This window comes from Malaya genurostris, chromosome 1 (genome assembly GCF_030247185.1).
Source record: "Malaya genurostris strain Urasoe2022 chromosome 1, Malgen_1.1, whole genome shotgun sequence".
NCBI classification, from domain to species: Eukaryota; Metazoa; Arthropoda; class Insecta; order Diptera; family Culicidae; genus Malaya; species Malaya genurostris.
The window spans coordinates 119,786,943-119,800,065 of NC_080570.1; the positions used below are offsets into that span (position 1 = coordinate 119,786,943).

General features: G+C 38.0%; 1 protein-coding gene across 1 annotated transcript in view; it reads left to right on the forward strand.

Moving 5' to 3' along the window:
* Positions 1-13,123, forward strand: part of LOC131425619 (CAD protein) — a 62,038-nt gene that overhangs the window by 20,472 nt on the left and 28,443 nt on the right. The window lies entirely within an intron of this gene.

Genomic DNA, 13,123 nt, shown 5'->3' on the forward strand with positions numbered 1-13,123 from the left:
TTCAATAGGTTTGTTCAAGCTTCAATTTTATTGCACAGAAGTTTTATCCCATCCTACACGCGTCGTCTTTGATTTATTGGTGAAGATAAGCTAACCAACCTCGCTAGATTTTGTGTGGAACAAACAGTGGCCGTAACAGGAACAGTCCCAGTCCAGACAGAAACATGGCATGTCGGCCCGATGATGACTCCGGCCCATAATCCACAAACAAAATAGTTACTTTTTCGGGAAGTATTGGTAGATTTGGCACTAGTTCTGGTTGGGCTTCACTCCAGAACTGAAGTCCAAACTGAACAAGTTTGACAATGACACAAGACACGATTCACGCTTGATCCGTCGAAAACGGTGTGGCCGAAAAGATACCAGCCAAAAATTGTTAAGAATACAACCGACCAAACGTCGTCCATAGTTACAGTAATGTAAGAAATCAAGGTAATCCCTGATGTTAGAAGAATAAATTTTCATTCCAATTCACTACTTCGTTCAATAAACAAGCCTTTTTACGTTTGCTCTACCTTTCAAAAGGTTATGGGTCCAGTGAAGTAACGGAAGCCTCGAAGAGAAGTTGTGGTTGTTTGATGGAACCAATTTCGGAAACTGGAAATTCCGTATTGAAATTTTGATGGAAGACAAAAATTTGCTGGACTGTCTGAAAACGAAGAGTACGCCATAGAAAACGAAGAGTACGCGATAGAACTTCCGCAGGACACAGCGGCTATCAAGGAAGAAAAGAGGAAGAAACTCGAAGAGCGAATGGCCAGAGACCGAAAGTGCAAAAATTTGCTCATTCATCGAATATCTGAGGACCAGCTGGACTACGTCAAGGACAAACGAACGGCAAAAGAAGCTTGGGACGCGTTGAAAAATGCATTTGAACATGTTAGAATCGCCGCCAAGCTATTCTTGAAGAAGCAATTTCAGGAGTTACGACTGAAAGAAGCCGGAAACATGAAAGCCTACTTATTACAATTTGAAAAAGTATTGCGAGTAATTAAGGCTGCCGGTGTGAAAATCGAGGAGGAAGATGTTGTTTGTCAATTGTTACTATCGCTACCAAAGTCGTACGAAGCCTTGATTACAGCATTGGAAACTATTCAACCGGAACAGTTTGCATTGGAATATGTGAAGAAACGACTAATGGATGAGTCGGTAAAACGTGCGAATCAAATTGATCAATCGGAAGATTCCGTAAGTGAAGTCAGCGTTCGCTGGGAGAAAGAACGGCTTCAGATGTTTCGAGTGTGGTAAATTCGGTCACAAACGGATTGACTGTCCTGATTACCGTCCTATGGTGGAAAAGGAACGTGAAAGAAGCTCACAGAGTGGATTGCAAATGGGTGTTCAAGTTAAAACGAGACCAAAGTGGAAACGTAGATCGCTACAAAGCGCGTCTGGTGGCCAAAGGATACTTATGCACCCGTAGCCAAAATAACCACAGTTAGAACGCTTCTGACTATGGCAAATAAGAAGAAATTCTTTATTCACCAGATGGACGTGAGGACTGCCTTCCTCAACGGTTCACTGAAGGAGGAAATATAGATGCCACAGCCAGAGGGGCTTGAGAACACAAATCCACATCTTGTATGTCATCTGAAAAAGTCATTATACGGTCTGAAACAGGCTCCAAAAAGCTGGAACGATAAATTTAATTTATTCATTGAGAAGCTCGGATTCAAGCGATCCAATGTGGACACATGTTTGTATAAGATTACGTTAAATGAATCTGTTGTATACAGGATCCGGCACTCGAAGTGTAACCAATTAAAAAGGCCATAAATTCAGTTTGGAAAATTACTTTTACTTAATTCAAAGTACAAAATGTGTAAAAATAATACAAAATTCAGAATCAATACACTTTTGCTCGATATGACCACCTTTTGCCTTGACTATGGCCTTGAGACGGTCAAAAAACGAATCGCAAGCTGCCCGAATGTGACTTGCAGGTGTATTTTGGCCCACTCGCGGACAATAACTTTTTTCAGCGCCTCGAGACTGGTGTATCTTTTAGTTCGGACTTTGCTCTCCAAAATGGCCCAAAGAGAATAATCCATTGGATTCGCATCTGGTGAATTCGAGAGCCATTGTGTGGACGTGATAAAGTTCGGAACGTTGTTTTTCAGCCATTCTTGGTTCACTCGAGCTTTGTGAGACGGTGTCGAGTCCTACTGAAACGTCCATGGTCTGCCACCGAAATGTTTGTCTGTCCACGGCTTCAAAGCAACCTCCAGAATACTTTCCCGATAATCGCCCTTATTCTGAATAACGTCGTATCGTATTTTCCCTCGTATTTCATTTGTATTCTCCATAACGCTAGCAAAATCAAAGGTAGCTATGATTCGATCGAACCACATTCGATCGAAAAATCAATACGTCGTTATTCAGAATAAGGGCGAATATGTCGCATTTACCGGCGTCAAGGTCTGAAGTTGGTTACACTTCGAGTGCCGGACCCTGTACTTACTGTTATATTTTTTTTTAATAACTTTATTGGAATGTGAGTTAAAATTAAATTATTAAGATTTAAATTGGGTGTTCAGCCACATGTGGTGACTTTTCAGCCCTATTATATATATGATTTGGTTATTACCATGAGGACATTATTTGCTTCCGCAATTCTGAGATTTTTGTGTAGGGAAAATTCTAAACCTGCTTGTATTGTGTAATGGGGAAAAGGAACTTATATACTAACTTACTAACTAATACAGAGAGCGAATCGATTCAATTGAAGATTGCATCGATTTTTGTCGGAATTTGCTTATAATATTATGTGACATTACATTTAATGGTTCTATATTTGTGAGTCTGTGTAACTCATTTGTACTAAACCAGGGAAGACGCTTCAAAATCATTTTCATAATTTTATTCTAAATCCTTTGAAGCGTTTTCTTCCTGGTGGAACAACAACTCGACCAAATTGGTACTGCAAAAAGCATGGCTGGTCTGAAAATTTGTTTATAAATTAACAATTTGTTTTTTAGACAGAGCTTAGGATTTCAGTTTATAAGAGGATATAAGCATTTAATATATTTATTACACTTTGCCTGGATTCCTTCTATGTGATCCTTGAAAGTGAGTTTTTTGTCATACGTTAAACCTAAGTATTTAGCTTGATCAGACCATGTCAATTCCTAGCCATTCAATTTGAGAATGTGTTTATTGTTTGGTTTAAGAAAAGAAGCTCTTGGCTTATGAGAAAAGATAATTGCGTTTTTGCTGCATTTGGTTTAATTTCCATTTAGACAGATAATCACTGAAAATATTTAAACTCCTTTGTAGGCGACTGCAGATCACTCTTAGATTTCTACCTGTGGCTAACAGACTTGTGTCGTCACAGAATAGCGATTTCTGACAACCAACGGGTAGATTTGGAAGATCAGAAGTGAAAATATTATACAAGATTGGAGCTACACTCGAACCCTGCGGAACACCGGCTCGTACGGGTAGCAATTCAAATTTACAATTCTGATAGTTGACCTGAAGAGTACGATCAGTTAAATAATTTTGAATCATTTTGATCAAATAAATAGGAAACTGGAAATCAGACATTTTTGCTATTAAACCTTTGTGCCAAACACTGTCGAATGCTTTTTCTATGTCTAGAAGAGCAACTCCAGTGGATAACCCAGAAGATTTATTTGATTTTATCATGTTCGTTACTCTGACAAGTTGATGAGTAGTTGAATGTTCATGACGAAATCCAAACTGCTCTGGTAAAAAAATTGAATTCTCATTCATATGAGACATCATTCTCAACAAGATAATTTTTTCAAAAAGTTTACTGATAGAAGAAAGTAAGCTAATTGGTCGATAACTTGATGTTTCTGCTGGGTTTTTATCAGGTTTCAGGATAGGAATTACTTTAGCGTTTTTCCATCTTTTTGGGAAGTAAGCTAATGAAAAACACTTGTTGAAAATTTCAACCAGGAGTCTCAAGGCAACATCGGGAAGATTTTTAATAAGAATATTAAAAATTCCATCATTACCAGGAGCCTTCATGTTTTTGAGTTTCCTAATAATTGAATTAATTTCATCAAAATTCGTCTCAATAATGTCAACTGGTGATAACACTTGGGTTGAAATATGATCATATTTCAGTGAGACTTCATTTTCAATAGGACTCACAACGTTCAAATTGAAATTGTGGACCCTCTCGAACTGCTGAGCAAGTTTTTGAGCTTTTTCGCCATTTGTAAGAAGTATTTGATTTCCTTCCTCGAGAGCAGGAATTGGTTTCTGAGGTTTCTTAAGAACCTTAAAAAGTTTCCAGAAAGGTTTAGAATATGGTTTAATTTGTTCAACTTCTTTAGCGAAATTTTCATTTTGCAAACGAGTAAATCTATGTTTAATTTGTTTTTGTAAATCCTTAACTATGTTTTTCATAGCAGGATCACGAGAACGTTGATATTGTCGTCGACGAACATTATTGAACCGAATGAGCAGTAGAAGATTGTCTTCGATGATAGCAGAATTTAATTTAGTTTGAGCTTTGGGAACTGAAATATTTCTAGCTTCGATAATGTAATGATTCAAATTATAAATTGCTGTGTCGATGTCCGCAGAATTTTCTAAAATAGTTTCATGATCCACATGATTTTCAATGTGAGATCTGTAATCCAACCAATTAGCTCTATGATAGTTGAATATAGAACTAATTGGATTAATTATAGCTTCGTTGGAAAGTCTGAATGTTACTGGAAGATGATCTGAGTCAAAGTCAGCATGTGTAATCGGTTCACTACAAATGTGACTTTGATCCGTTAGAACCAGATCAATTGTAGACGGGTTTTTCACGGAAGAGAAACAAGTCGGATGAAGAACTGTGAAGTAACCAGCTGAGAGTTGATTATGAAGTATTTTACCATTACTGTTATTTTGCCTACAATTCCACTGGATATCTTGTGGGTTTTTGCAAATCGCCTTAATTGTTCGCCGGTGCATTGGAATGGCAAATATGCTCCAGCGATGGAATAAATTCCATGAATGGTTTCAACTTCGATTCCCAAGCTTTCAATAACTTTAGTATTGAAAGAAGGTAAAATTCGATGTTTAATTTGCCGTTGGACAAAAATGGCAACTCCACCACCCATTCCAGTAAACCTGTCAAATCGATGAACCACATAATGTGGACTACTTTCCAATTTGACATTTGGTTTAAGAAAAGTTTCTGTCACAATGGCAATATGGATTTTGTGAACTTTGAGAAAATTATAAAATTCATCTTCACTCGATTTCAAAGATCGAGCATTCCAATGTAAAATATTCAAATAATTATTTAACATCACTGTTAAATTTTAAATTCATTATAATATTAAAATGATGAAGTTGAATTCATTCGGATGATCATTTGAAAAAGTTGTTCTTGTAGGTAGATCATTTTATTTTCAGTTATATCGCCTAAATCAATTTCATTTAAAGAAGCGAATGGCATTGAAGAAATATTTGTAGGTAGACTGCCATTAGAACTGGCATTAGAAGAAGATGATTTGGCCGGTCTACCCATTAATAAATTGTTTTCGTTAGAAGATGAACTGCAAGGCGGTTCTGTGTTTTGATTATTTACATTAGAAGAGTTAAGTGGTAGATTTCTACCTGTTTTACTAGCATAACTGACATTAGAAGAAGATGATGACGAGGTCGATCTACCTGTCAATAAATTGTTTTCGTTAGAAGACGAATTGGAGGGAGTACCTTTTTTTTGTTTTAAATTCGAAGAAATAAGTGCCTTAGAAGAATTAGGCGTGGCGTTTGTAACGGTTTTTTGATTTTCAGGTATGTTCTGTAAATTTAAGGTCGTTGATTTGACTTGTTAGCTAAGCGAACGAGCGTTTAAAATTTTTTCTCTGACAGGACATTTCAAATAATTGGATTTATGATTTCCATTGCAATTTGAACATGAAAATTTATCAGTGGTTTCATTCATTGGACAAACGTCTTTCGAATGCGATTTACCACAACTCAAACACCGTATATCCATATGACAATTTTTGGTTCCATGGCCGAAGCCTTGGCAACGACGACATTGCGTTAAGTTTGCAATACGATTATGCCGTCGATTATGTTCCCAATGAATTTTAATGTGGGAAATGAAACGTACTTTTTCTAAAGTTTTCAAATTGTTTACATCACTTCGATTGAAGTGTATTAGGTAAAGTTCCTGGGAAATTCCAGAGCGTGGTTTAGAAGTACCATTCGCTCTTTTTTTCTTAAGTATTACTTGGGAAGGGGCAAAACCAAGCAATTCTTTTAGTTCATTTTTAATTTCATCAATACTTTGATCATTTGATAAGCCTTTCAAGACAGCCTTGAAGGGTCTGTCTGATTTTATATCATATGAATAAAATTTATGAAGTTTCTCGGACAAATATCGAATAAGACGTTCGTAATCTTCCAATCTATCAACCAAGACTCGACATTCTCCTCTTCGTCCGATTTGAAATGAGACTTTTACTTCCGGGAGGAAAGTAGAAAGCTCAGTACGGAATGCTTTGAAGTCGGAAATCATCACCGTCACTGGTGGCATAGATTGATGTTTCTTCCCAGAACGACAAGCGTCCATTTTGGGAATTTTTGAAGAATTTTCTTCTATGTCGCTACAATCGGATTCAGGAAGAATCTCGTAAATATTGTTAGACGGCATAGGATCAACGCAAGGGAAATCCGTCCGTTGTCTTTTATTTTTACATTCAGATTCTATAAGATCGTGAATGTTATTAGAAATATGTTGAATAACGGATTGTGATTTATTCCGTATTGAATTATTTTTAGCCTTAGGCTTGTTGCCTTTCCGGTTGGGCGCAGGCATTTTTGAAATGAATGGAATTTTGAAGTTTGGAGAATAGTTCTTTGAATAGCTAGCCTTAAAAAAGGCTGATTAATTTCTTAGTCAATCTAATATCACTCTTTGAATAGCCTTGAGAGAGGCTAACTAATTGTTAGTCTTTAAAAAGACTGTTAGTGATTCAGGTAGCCTTGAAAAAGACTGAAGCCTTGAATCAATGAAACTCTAGGTAGCCAGAAAAAATTTCCAGGAGCCAAGAGCTATATGCGTGCGGTGCGAACGACTGTTCAACACCGACTACTGTTATATGTTGATGATATAATTCTGGTGTCAAATCAAATGGACCTGATTGAGAAGTTAAAACGGCAATTATCGAAACGATTCGAAATGTCTGATATGGGGAATCTGAAACTGTTTCTTGGATTGAAAGTAGATCGCGATTTGAGAGGAGGTACAATGAAAATTAGTAAACCCAAATATATCGCAGATCTATTGCAAAGGTTTGGCATGGAAGACTGCAAACCGGTGGCAGTTCCATTGGAACCTAATTTTAAACTCGAGAGCAGGATGCGTGAAGATGTGACAAAGAAGCCATATAAAGAACTTGTCGGTTGCTTAACATATCTAGCTCTTGCGTCACGACCAGATATTAGTGCTGCTGTAAATACATTTAGTCGATGTCAATCCATGCCAACCGATGTCCATTGGTGTCACTTGGAGCGTATATTGCGATATCTGAAGGGGACAATGAACATGGGTTTGATTTATCAACAGCATGGTGAAGAACAGCCACTAGTTGGCTTTGCTGACTGGGGAAATGACCAGGATGATCGTCGATCGGTTTCCGGTAATGTTTTTCAAGTGAAAAGATTCAAGATGGTGTATTTAAAATAATTTACAAGCCAACATCAGAACAAATTGCTGATATCTTCACCAAAGGATTGGCGATTGGGTCCTTTCGAACAATTAAGGAACAAGCTAGGATTATTCGGTTGGGCGGAGGTGTTAAGAATACAACCGACCAAACGTCGTCCATAGTTACAGTAATGTAACAAATCAAGGTAATCCCTGATGTTTGAAGAATAAATTTTCATTCCAATTCACTACTTCGTTCAATAAACAAGCCTTTTTACGTTTGCTCTGCCTTTTAATAAAAATCACCCTTCATCTGACAAATGTACCAGAAAATAATAATGTGAAAAAGGCGGGTGGGTAATGTCAGATACATAACTGGATGTCGTGAATACGAAAACAACTGACATGTTCCTTAACACTTCCGAATATCAATTAGTTGATCAATTGTATGAATTCACATTTTTCGCAAAAACAAAGAAGGCTTCACTTGATCTCGATTACTGTGAATTTCACACAGCGAAAAGTGCACAAATCTAATCAAACTGTTCTAGATTTGCACTAAACTGAGGATATTTATCTTCGATTTGCGAGCAAGCAGCGAAAAACATGCTACGAACTGAACGAAAATTCGGATTTGAATGAGAGAGGAAAAAAAAACGGGTGGATAGTGTCAGTGCTGTAACTGGAAGTCTAGGTACAGGTTCAGGTCCAGATCTGCACTTGGACCGGTAATATGGTAAATTCTGATTCAAATTCAGATCCATGGAACTTGAAGTTCTGGACCTATATTCTGGCACTGAATTTTTAACCTACATCTAGATTCCGGTTTTGAATTCTGATCCTGAATCTGCACACAGGGCCTGAGATTCTGGAGCTGAGTTCTAGACCGGAATTCTAATACTGAGTTCTGAACCTGTAACCTGGACCTGGATTACGCGCCTAGATGAGCTTGGATTCTGGATTCAAAACTTCGATTCTGAATCTGAATTCTGGACCTGAACTCTCAAACTGTGAGCATAGACTAGATTCATAAACCTGATTTCTGGACCGATATTCTGTATTTTTATATTATTTTTAAAAGTTTCACAAATACAGGGTGCTCCATCTTTTATGTCGGTATGTATACATTGAATAACTTTGAGAAAAAACAATCGATTTTAATAAGTGATGTGTTTTTATTCAGTTTGGATCCTTACAATTTGTTTGAACTAGTTTTTGAAAACAATATCAATTAAGTAGCCACCTTCATTAGCAATTACAAAATGACTCCTTTTTACCATTACCTTTTCTAGCATCTCGGGTTGTCATAAGCATCGATTTCAGTACGAATGCTTGCCTTGAGCTCGTCAATAATTCTATGCTGGTTGGCGTAAACCTTGCTTTTCAGATAACCCCACAAAAAGAAGTCCGGGGTGGTTAAATGAGGTGATCTGGATGGCCAATGTCAATGTCGTCGCGATATTTTATTTTCGATATAAGCGTTGAGTTTACTCAATGGAAGATGGAGCAACCTGTATTGTTACCATAGTATTTTCGGACACTTTCCGAAGATTATCGACGCTTTTTAACGAAGGATCGATAATTACACTATTACTGAGTTTATTGGTTACGGTTACTGATTCAACATTTTTCGATCAAAGTATACAAAATCTTCTCTAGAATTGCTGTTTTTAAAATTAATAAATTTGTACGTTCTCTTTCTTGAAAATAATTATTATGATATAAAATCGTTCCATTCGTCCAGATTCATATCTTGAGGTTGTTGGTATCCAAAATTGATCTTTTAAGTAACTTTGAAACCATCGTAATTGACTTCAATTTAAAGAATATTTTTCAAAACCTGTATTAATTCACCTAGTGATGTAATGATGCCTTTCTCATAAAGGGTGATTTTTTAAGAGCTTGAGAACTTTTTTAAACAATAAAACGCATAAAATTTGCAAAATCTCATCGGTTCTTTATTTTAAACGTTAGATTGGTACATGACATTTACTTTTTGAAGATAATTTCATTTAAATGTTGACCGCGGCTGCGTCTTAGGTGGTCCATTCGGAAAATCCGCTTTTTTATCGACAAATTTTGTTCAGCGATGAGGCTCATTTCTGGTTGAATGGCTACGTAAATAAGCAAAATTGCCGCATTTGGAGTGAAGAGCAACCAGAAGCCGTTCAAGAACTGCCCATGCATCCCGAAAAATGCACTGTTTGGTGTGGTTTGTACGCTGGTGGAATCATTGGACCGTATTTTTTCAAAGATGCTGTTGGACGCAACGTTACAGTGAATGGCGATCGCTATCGTTCGATGCTAACAAACTTTTTGTTGCCAAAAATGGAAGAACTGAACTTGGTAGACATGTGGTTTCAACAAGATGGCGCTACATGCCACACAGCTCGCGATTCTATGGCCATTTTGAGGGAAAACTTCGGAGAACAATTCATCTCAAGAAATGGACCGGTAAGTTGGCCACCAAGATCATGCGATTTGACGCCTTTAGACTATTTTTTGTGGGGCTACGTCAAGTCTAAAGTCTACAGAAATAAGCCAGTAACTATTCCAGCTTTGGAAGACAACATTTCCGAAGAAATTCGGGCTATTCCGGCCGAAATGCTCGAAAAAGTTGCCCAAAATTGGACTTTCCGAATGGACCACCTAAGACGCAGCCGCGGTCAACATTTAAATGAAATTATCTTCAAAAAGTAAATGTCATGTACCAATCTAACGTTTAAAATAAAGAACCGATGAGATTTTGCAAATTTTATGCGTTTTATTGTTTAAAAAAGTTCTCAAGCTCTTAAAAAATCACCCTTTATTAATCATATTGTGGTATGCTTGAAAATATCAGGTGTACAGCTTTGCTTCCGCCGTTTTCCGTGCCTAACGAATTGTCATCGCCGTTTCAGTGACATTATTCACGCTCGAAAATGTCTGTTTATGTGCCCAATTCTCGCCATTTGCGGGAAGTTTTACTTTTCTGTTACAATCCGAAAAAAATGCAGCTGAAGCGCATCGAATGCTCTCAGAAACTTACGGTGATGCTGCTCTGAGTAAAAGAATGTGTCGGGAGTGGTTTCATCGTTTTAAAAATGGTGATTTCGATGTCGAAGACAAACATGATGGTGGAAGGGAAAATACCTTCAAAGATGAACAACTATGTAGAAGCATTGCTTGATGAAGATTCGTGCCAAAGCCCAAGAAAAGCTTGCCGAATCGTTGGGAGTGAGTCAGCAAGCCATTTCAAAACGTCTCAAGGCCCTGGGCATGATTCAGAAAGAAGGAAACTGGGTGCCGTACGAGTTGAAACCGAGGGACATCGAGCGCCGTCTATTTGTATGTGAGCAACTGCTTCAAAGACAAAATCGTACGGGGTTTTTAAATCGAATCGTAACCGGTGATGAAAAGTGGGTTCGATACGATAATCCTAAACGCACAAAATCATGGGGAAAGCCCGGGCATGCTACTTCTTTGAAAGCAAAACCGAATATTCACGGCGCCAAGGTTATGATTTGTATGGGGTGGGATCAGCTCGGTGTGATTTACTACGAGCTCTTAAAACCAGGTGAAACCATCACAGGAGATCGCTACCGAACGCAACTCATGCACCTTAGTCGTGCGCTAAAAGAAAAGCGGCCACAATTTCAAGAGCGACATGACAAAGTCATCCTCCAACACGACAATGCTCGGCCTCACATCGCAAAAGTGGTCAAAAAGTACCTGGAAACGCTGAAATGGGAAGTCTTGCCCCACCCACCGTATTCCCCAGATGTCGCCCCTTCTGACTTCCACCTATTCCGTTCGATGGCACACGGCCTGGCAGATCAACATTTTCAATCCTTCGAAGAGTTGGAAAAATGGATTGCTCATGGATAGCGTCAAAAGAGGATTCTTCTTTCGAGCCGGGATCCGAAAATTGCCGGAAAAAGATGGAGAAAGTTGTCGCTAGCGACAGACAATACTTTGAATAATACATCTGTAAGCACTTTTTCGCAATAAAGCTTTTAATTTTGAAAAAAAAACGGCGGAAGCAAAGTTGTACACCGGAATCGCTTTGTTTGACCGTCTTCTAATAATGACTACCGGTTGGAGCATTTTTTTAGGTTTTTTGTTTAGCCCCTTTGAAGTGATGGTATTAAATTTTTAACACACTGCACCATATAATTCCGGAACCGGATTTCGGATCCGGAGAAAATTCAGGAATTCTGTATGGGAGCACAGGACCTTTCATTTGAATTTAAGTTGGTGAAAATCGGACGAACCTTCGTTGAGAAAAGTGAATAAGATCCACTTGGGACAATATGACAACTATTTCCGGTGCGTCCGGAATCGGAAACCGGGAACCATAATGCCCGGAATCAGTTTTTCGGCCGTCTACTGATGATGACTATCGAATGGAGTAGTTTTGAGACCAGTTTAGACAATTTTTCAAGGGTTCGTTTCACCCATTCAAGTGATGTTGTAAAATTTTTAACGCACTTTACCCTATTATACCGAAACCGGAATTCGGATCCAGAAGAAATTCAGATGTTCTGTATATAAGACCTTGAATTTAAAGACTGTCCCAGAAAGTATGGGTGCAACCAAAAACCGCTGCCATTTCGCAATGGTTCAGAATCTGTCAATTTTTATAGCTACGTCCTGTTGTTTACACTCTTCCCTAACCACTTGTGCAGTTGTTTACCCGTTTTCATTAGTTTGTTTCGAAATGCGTGGACTTTCAAACTCGATTACAATTCCTTGCCGGGACCACAATATCATACGGTGCGAGAAGGGCAAGTGTTAAACCAGTCCGAGACATCGATTGAAGTCGAAAAATTTGGTAAGAAAGCTATGTTCTGGCAAGCAATTTGTAGCTGCAGTAAGATTTCGAAACCCTTCATCACCACTGCTTCAATGAACAGCGAAATATACATCAAGCAATGTTTACAAAAACGACTCCTACCCATGATTCGAAGCCTGTTTTGTTTTCTGGTCAGATCTTTCTTCCTGCCACTACTCGAAATCAACGGTAGAATGGTATACTACCAAAAATGTCACTTTCGTCCCAAAAGACATGAATCCACCAAATTGCTCACAACTTCGACCAATTGAGGAATTTTGGACTTAACGAAGGCACATCTTAGGAAACATGTCTCGGCAGCCGAAACCATTCAACAGTTCGAAAAAGATTGGAAAAAAGTGTCAAACGAAAAAGATTTGAAAAAAGTGTCAAAGCGCCAGCTAGTCTACAAATTCTGTTGTTGTAGTCTAATATTATCAGTATATCGAATAAAATTTGAATATCAAACACTTGTGAATTATTTACAGCGAAATCAAAGTGCGTCCATACTTTCTGGGACAGTCTTTAAATCTAAGTTTGTAGCAATCGGTCGCACCAGCTTTAAGAAAAAATAACACAGTTATTTTCATTATTTTGCACATTTTATCCAATAACTTGGGAACCGGATGTACTATCCAAACAAAATTTAAAAAATTTGTATGGGATCATAAGACCTT